Source organism: Acinonyx jubatus, chromosome B4 (assembly GCF_027475565.1).
Source record: "Acinonyx jubatus isolate Ajub_Pintada_27869175 chromosome B4, VMU_Ajub_asm_v1.0, whole genome shotgun sequence".
NCBI lineage: Eukaryota > Metazoa > Chordata > Mammalia > Carnivora > Felidae > Acinonyx > Acinonyx jubatus.
The window spans coordinates 96,279,410-96,287,954 of NC_069387.1; the positions used below are offsets into that span (position 1 = coordinate 96,279,410).

The following is an 8,545-nucleotide window of genomic DNA, read 5'->3' on the forward strand; positions in this document are numbered from 1 at the left end:
AAGAGTATGAGGATGAAAGACCTTTGAGCTGCTTCTAAAAATTTATTTAAAAACTAACAATCAGAGAGATAAGAGACCATAGTTTGTTCTGTAAGAGAACTATTAAGCATATCATCCAAGATACAAAGGGAATGGAAGTGGAAGAGGTCAAGGAAGACACAATAGTCTTAGCTGTGTGAATGGGTTAACTGTGGTACTGCAATATAATGCTGAGAACACAAAAGTAGGTTTAGAGGAGAGGATACTGAGATTTTTATAGATTATTTTGGTCTGGAAGCATCCATTAAATGTCCAAATAGTAAAGGAGGAGCAGAAGCGAAGCCTGCCTTAATATTCAGCATATAGGAGATAACTAAAAATGGAGACAATAAGGTAACCCATATGAGCAATGGATTGGGAAAAACTCAGAGAGAACACTTTAATTTGAAGGGAACCATAGGGAATATTACATCTAATTACATATTACTTTAATATGAGATATTATATTAATGTTTTATTTCCCTATATATAATACCTTTTAAGTATGTTTAGACTTAAAAAATTATCTATTTGTAGAAAAAAACCTACTTTTTGAATAGTTTATTGGTATTACTACTGTGTCCACAACTATGAATATAACAAAATTCCTACCTTTTTACTTGCTATTCATTATGAACAAAGAAATTACAATTTTTGAATCATAAAAAGTCCTCCACTTAAAGTGACATTTTATGCAGAATGTTTGGTGAATTATACTGAATTGTTGCTCTCATATTAGTACGATTTCTTCCGTGTTCTTAATCAGGATAAATTCTCTTCCATGTCCCAGGGCTACAGAGCTGTAGAATTAAATCCAGATGACACTATTTATCTTAGGAGGGCAATATGACATAACTGAGATTACCATGGACTCTGATATTTGAAAAACTCAAATTCAAATGATGAGCAACTTAACTTTCAGAGCTAGAAAACATACTTAAGTCACTTATACTTAACTGCACGTGTGAGCAAAACTTAAATATAGAACTCAAAGACTTTTACAAAGGTAACACACAATTGCAGAGACAGAACTCTATATCAGATTCTATAAATTTCTCTCATTCTCCTTTCTCATTAATACCCTCAGAATTTCTTAATTTTCTGACCTTTATAACCATTGACAAGTATTGTTCATTCTTGAAATTCATGTAAATGGATTTATATATTTTCATTTGTGTTTGCTTCTTTTGCTCAATATAATATCTATTAACTATATTATTCTGGATATGAGAATTTAATTCTTTTTTATAGGTGCATAATATTCTATTATTTGAATAGAACATCTCATCCATTTTCCTGTAGAAAGATTTTCAAGTTGTTTCTAGTTTGGAAATATGAATAAAGCTATTGCAAACACTCATTGTATATGATTTTGAGAACCTATACATTCATGTCTTTGGGGTATATAGTAGCAGTGGATTTGCTGAGTCATAATGCAGGCATACGTTTAGTTTTAGTAAATACAGTTTCCCAAAGTCGTCTAGCCAAATTAAACAACCACCAACAATGAATGAAAGGTCCAGATCCTTCACATCTTTGTCAATAATTAATACTGGAAATCTATTTCATTTTAGCTATCCTGGTAGGTGTAATGTGGTATATTAGAGTTAATTTGTATTTACCTGCCGATAGATGGTGTTGAATATGTTCCACATGCTTTTTGGAGATTTGGATATTCTCTTTTATCGATTCCTATTCATCTTTCTTTCTCCTAGAATATCTTGATTTCTCCCTCATTCCTGAAGAGTATTTTCCCTGGATATAGAATTGTGACTGACAGTTCTTTTATTTCTGGCCTTCATGATTTTTATGGGAAACCTACTATCATGAGAATTATTTTTGCCCGATAGGTAAAATATTGTTTCTCATTCAGAACTTTCAAGATTTTTCTTTGCCATTAGTTTTCAGAAGTTTGACTATGATGTCTCTTGGTGCTGATATTGTTAGGTTTATCTTATATGAGATTTGCTCAGCTTCTCTCTTTTGCCAAATTGGAGGATTTTTTGGCCATTATTTCTTCAAGTACTCTTTTAGCCTTATCCTATTTTTTTAATTCAATCCTCAATTATGGTGGTGCCTGTATTTCTATCCATTTTTTTTTCAGTCTATTTTCTCTCTGTTGTTCCCATTGATAATTTTTATTCTGCTATTGAGGCTCTTCACTGAGTTACTCATTTTAGTTACTGTATATTTCAGTTCTATAATTTCCATTTGATTCTTCTTTATAGCTTCAATTTCTTTGCAACGAATTTCTATTTCCTTGCCATAACTTTCTATTTCATTTGCTTCAAATATGTTCATAATTTCTCATTTAAACGTTGTGATGATTGCTTTAAAGTCTTTGTCAGATAATTCCAACATCTCTGTTATTTTAGCGTTGGCATCTATTGACCATCTTTTTTTTTTTTTGAGAGAGAGAGAGAAAGAGAGACAGAGAGAGGGAGAAGGAGGGAGAGAGAGAGAGAGAGGGAGAGAGAGAATCTTAAGCAGGCTCCACATCTAGTATAGCCCAACACGGGGCTCGATCTCACAACCATGAAACCATGACCTGAGCCAAAATCAAGAGTCTGACACTTAACTGACTGAACCACCCAGGCACCCCTTGCTTGTCTTATTTATTCAGATTGAGATCTTTCCGATTCTTGGTAGAGTTAACAGTTTGATACAGAAACCTAGACATTTTGAGATTATGAAACTCTGGATCTCATTTAAACCAGTTTTAGCTGGCTTGTTCTGACACTGCTCTAGCAAGGAAAGGGCAAAGTAACACATCATTATGGCCAGAAGAGAGTACAAGTCCAGGTTCCCCAGTTCAGTTCTGTTGATAACCCATGGTCAAGAGTTAGTCATTACTGTGAGATGGTAGTTCTCAGTCCCTGCTAGGCCTCTACTAATATCTCCCGATCTGGGTGAAGTAAGGTCTGCCTTTTTTTCTGCATCTTACATGCCTTCCATTTACACAAAGTTAGGGAGGATGTTCTTGTTGCTGCTGCTGAGAGTGAAAGTTTGACTCTCCAAGAGCCCTCCCCTAATGCTTTCCCAGGAGGAGCAGAGGAGGAACAATGCTTCATTACTCCAGGCTTGCCATATAGTCTCCATTAATAATACCATATGGGGTCCTTGTTACCTAGGAGAACCTAGAAGAAATGAATGCTTTGGGTCCTGACTCAGGTTTCTCTGACACCACTCTTCCGTGGTATGGGTGAGGAGTTTGTGCAACTTGCTACAACCTAGAGACAGTAAAAATCCAGGCTCCCCACTCTCCTTTTGCTGGCTGGGTTGGAGGTGGTGCCATGGTTTATTCTACAATAGAGTACTCATTATATAAAAGTTTCTGTCCTGCTATATAGCCATTTTCCTGGTCTTCTGGTTGGAAAGAGCGGGCATTTGTTGGAACTTTTATTTTTGCCTGCACGTCTTGTTATTTCTAGGTTTCTGTATTTTCCAATTCCAAATCTGGGATATATGAGACAAAAAGAAAACCCAGGAACTCATCATCGTGTCATTCTCAGATCCCAAGGTCCCTAGCCTATCTGTCTTTCTTCCTTCACCTTTCAGAATGTTCTTTATTATTATTAGTATTTGTAGATAATGTATTTCTAGAGTTTTAATTGTTCTTAGGCAGAGGAATAGGAGTAGATATGTAAATAGGACAACCCTGTCTTCCGAGAAGCAATTCTGTGTGTGTGTTTGTATGTATGTATGTATGTATGTATGTATGTATGTATGTATGTGTGTGTGTATCCCTGCCAGTAAAAATGTTATTTTCTTACAGCATGGAGTATATACTACATTTTATTGGGTTATTTACCCTACATTGTACAATTAGTGCAATAGCTCACCTACATGAAACTATTTACACATTTGTCAATCATTGACACATTTCTTAATTCTCCTCTAATAACAGTTATCTCCAATGAAGGTATATTAGTTCTAACATATGAGATTTTTTATATTTTAAAATAAATATATGATTTAATTCAATGTATCACAGATTTTTGACAACTATTGACATGTTAACTGATAAAAATAAATCTAATGATATTAAATATGCATTGCTTTTTCAGGGTTAAAGGTTACTTTTGTCATGATGTATTTTTTCTTTCAAACACTGGTAAATTATATTTGTGTATACTTTATTTAGGATTTTATTTCCCTGGGATTTTTAAATTTGGATATTTTTATGTATTTGATTACTGCCTTAAAATAAGTTGAAAAGTTGTAAAACTTTTCTTATGTTCTCAAATAATTCATTTTTCTTTTTTTTTTAATTTTTTTTAACGTTTATTTATTTTTGAGACAGAGAGAGACACAGCATGAACGGGGGAGGGTCAGAGAGAGAGGGAGACACAGAATCAGAGGCAGGCTCCAGGCTCTGAGCCATCAGCCTAGAGCACGACGCGGGGCTCTAACTCGTGGACCGCGAGATCGTGACCTGAGCTGAAGTCGGACGCTCAACTGACTGAGCCACCCAGGCGCCCCTCAAATAATTCAAATAACATGAGAATTGAGATTTCTTATTATTTGTTGTGTGTGTATAGATAGCTGCATCTCTCTTCTAGGTGCAATATAACAGCATACCCATTTGCCACTTCTCTTTTCCAACAAGTATCCACTTATAACCATGGAAGTGGCCCTGGTTCCTAGCCTTGAAAGAGAATGGCTGTATTTGATGGGAAGATGATTGATCATGTTTACTGAGACATATAAAATGAACTCCTCAATCTCTTGCAGGCATGTTTGTCTCTGTAATTGAGGCAACCTCCAAGCTTCCAGATACCAATCCCCAATTTTCCTTTCTTGATTTATTTAACTTTATGGTCACTTCCATCCTGACTTCCTAATTTTTTGAGGTCTATTTGTATCATATGTCAAGATTGCCATAAACTGCATGGCCAGAACAGATTGTGAAGAGTAGCACTCTATTTTTGAAGAAATATGTAACACAGTGACTCAGAATAAAATTGATAGAACCCTAAAGCAAGAAAAATCTGTATGTCAGTTTACTCCATCAATTTCTGATGTCTTTTCTTGCTGGCACTCTGAAAATCAAGTCAGACTTGGGATTGCAATTCAGAGATCAGAAGTCAGAGGTAACAAAAACAAGAGTAGAGTGGTCAACCCACATAGTCAACCTCTCAGCAGAGAAACACTTGACTGACTTATAGGAAAAGAAAAAAAGGCAACAACAATAACAACAACAACAAACTTCTCAACAAAGTATAGTTTTGGCGAATTGCTATAAATCTTCCTTAAGGGGGAAAAAACCAGCCTATTTTGATTGCTTGTTTTTACTGTCATTATTTTGAAAATCCCAGCCTTTAGGTCTCATTAAAAGACCTCTCAAATGGACTCAGGCCAAGAATATCAACTCAGTTATGGTCTGTCTTTCAGCGTAAGCTAAAGTTCCCTAATGCTTGTTCAGTAACTCATCTTCTGGTCAGAAAGTTTCTACAGGCTCTTTGAGGTAGAAAGCCACATTACTAAATTCCTCCAAGGAACTCAGATGCTGACTTTGAAATCGCATATCGGAGAATGATCCATGACTGTCAGGAGTCCATTCTGAAGGTTAATGTTACAGGTGTTGATACCTGCTGCCACCAGTTTGCTTACTGAGTGGTTAAGGGTCTTCCATCTCTGAAGAGTCTTTTAGAGTCAAATTCTCATCCATTGTTCTGCTTTCCATTAAAGCATGAACATAACTTCCATGACTCCCATTGTCTAACTGATGGAGAAGTTGCTATAAACAAAGTTGCCTTACTTGTTCCTAATGTCAGGTTTGCCTGGTCAAGTCAGTTTGATCATTCTTCCATGTAGGTGCTATAAATGTAGTTTGAAGACATAGTTACCTTGACCCAATGTCATATGAAATAAGTATAAGGCTGATCCTTTATCTGTTACCCAAATTATGTTTAGAAGAAAACTTGATCCGTTATCACTTTTAAGAACCTCCTATATTTAAATACCATGATTGTTTCTTTAAAACTAATTAACCAGAACACAGAGTACTTTTTAGACAAATGGCAACAGTGATGTTTTTCTGTAGAAAGTTAAGCCTCTTTTAGTATGCACTAAATAATCAAGTGCCACTGTGGTTACTCTGATTGAAAAACAGTAACCAAACCCTGTAACACCCATTTTAATGAGACTTGCTGGGTTTGTGAGTTATCTGTGTCACTTTCCCCTTCTTTCAGAAATATGTTATGGAAGGACAGATACATTTCTGCAGTTTGACCACTGGTTATATGAATACACATACAACAGAAACTAGTTTTCAACTACACTCCCCCCCCCCCCACTAAACCCCCCACGCCCAGTTCTCTCCTGAGAATTGTATCTTGAAGTTGTTTAGTTGAAAACTTAAATGATAAAGGGACTGGAAATGGTATTTAGAATTCTGTAAGGGTATAAGAAATTGAGGGCAGGCCCCTGAGAATAGTCTGTGGTGACATACGAACACAATTATGGTCTCAAACTGACCGCTGAGAATCCATGAACCAAGGAGGAAGGCTGTAAAAAGAGTTGGTGCCCTTTTGCTGAGAGAGCCTTGGTTCCTCTGCTGCATTTCACAGACAGCTCAATAGAACAAAGAAAGACAAACATGCACACTGAATGTGTAACCAGTTCAGAGGAAGAAAGGTTAATTAATAGCAGAGATGGTAAGGTTACACTGAAATCCAAGAATAAGACCTTCTTAAGGACACCACTGAAAAGCAGAGCATAAAAGGATCATAAAGGGCAACGGGCACACATAGAGGAGAAAAAGTTAGATTTTGTTACGTCGCACAGTCTAAATTTTTAAAGAGCTCCTAAGATGTGACCATGAAAATGTACAAATATATCTTGAACCCCAGGGTTCACGGCTTCTCTATATGATTGTATTAGAGAATTAGAAATGAAAACTTTCTGTTAAAACGTAATTTTATCAGCTGCTTCCTGTTCAATGGGTTTTGAATATTTGTGGCTAATGTCATTATTTTTCTTTTTTGAAATGTCAGTTCAAAGTGTGCTTACTTATCTATTATCACATTACTATTTTCTTATCTATTCATCTGAGGCATTTAACTAAATACAGTTAAATTAAACATAGTTTAATTTTATTTTAATATTTTGATCCATAGCTATTTATTTTATTTGTGGTTTTCTTATACTGAGAAGTTGTGGTATTTTATGATGAAAATCTACTGACACTCTTCTTTGGGAGTTCTTACATTACTTTTAAACTCAGAAAAACTCAGAAAATTCCCCTGCCCTGAATATTTTATACTATCTTCATAATATAAACATATATTACATATATTATAAACACATCAGATAAATATGTATCTTTCTAACAGCTGGACTAGTAGAGTTAGAACCTTATTATGATATAATTAGAAAATCATCTTAAATTTGTTTATGTTTATTTCTGTCTTACTTTGAAAATAGATTTTATTTTTAAGACAGTTTATTCACATCCTCAGATTTTCTTATGAAACAAGTGCAAAGAGATAGAGGAAAATGATAGAGGAAACAATATTGCCTATTTTAGTAAGAATGTTCAAAAAGTACCTATCGAGTAACATATTAATAATATAGAATTCTTGAGGGCAATAATTTCTTCAAAGCCATTATAAAGCACTGCATCTTTTAAAATCATGCATGTAACAAAAATAACAGAAAGAAACATGGCATCTTCACTGCTAAGCAACAACCTAAGAATAGGAAATTGTCAAAATGATATTTTTTCTATATAACATATACATGAAATGTGTACGGCGAAATCCCCTAAAATAGCTGTAATGTATAATATGTAAATATTATAGGTGGAAATTATTTTAGAATAATAGGGGACTCTATTCCAATTTCTCTTGTTATTGTTGTTATTGTCCAAGGTTTACTGAAGATATTACCGCACAGCTGAAAGATTCAAACGACTCCATGGAGGGTTTTGAAATTCATCCCAACTGGAGGCTGAGTGACCTGCAGTTTGGACAGAATGGCAAAGCCCGAGGGTTTCAACATTTCCTTAGTGTCAGGATCTACTTCAGTGATCTCCTGATCCAGGGCTGAGACCTCAGGACCATAATTATCTCTCCTTTCCCTCTCCTCCTCCTGCAGCTTGATCGAGATACCTCTCACGGGGCCTCTCTGCAACGGCCTCATCAGGCGTGTGACACAGCCTGCGCCCTTGCTGAGAAGCTTCTCGCCGGGTGGAAATAATGGCGATCTCCTCACACGTGTGCTGGTTGGCGCGGCAGTTACTGCCCGGGAGTGTGCAGTACCTCTCTCTCAGTGATGACCGGGCCACCTTCTTCACAGTTTTAGAGCAAACACAGCCATGTTGTCAGGGCCTCATAAAAGGAAAGTGGTTACGAGGGGTTTGGAATAGAGGTAAATTACTGAAATGTTTTAAAAGTCATGAAAGGGTCAGCACAAGCATGTTTCACTTCATACAGATACTGGAGTAGGATGTGGTATGTTTGGACAAGAACAGAGCTGTTCCGATGTAACTGTTCTTGGCGTTCTTACATGATTCTCTTCTTAA

General features: G+C 35.9%; 1 pseudogene; it reads right to left on the reverse strand.

The window, feature by feature from the left end:
• Nucleotides 1-7,907: 7,907 nt before the first annotated feature.
• On the reverse strand, nt 7,908-8,341 carry LOC106967414 (40S ribosomal protein S17-like; annotated as a pseudogene).
• Between the last annotated feature and the right edge of the window lie 204 nt (nt 8,342-8,545).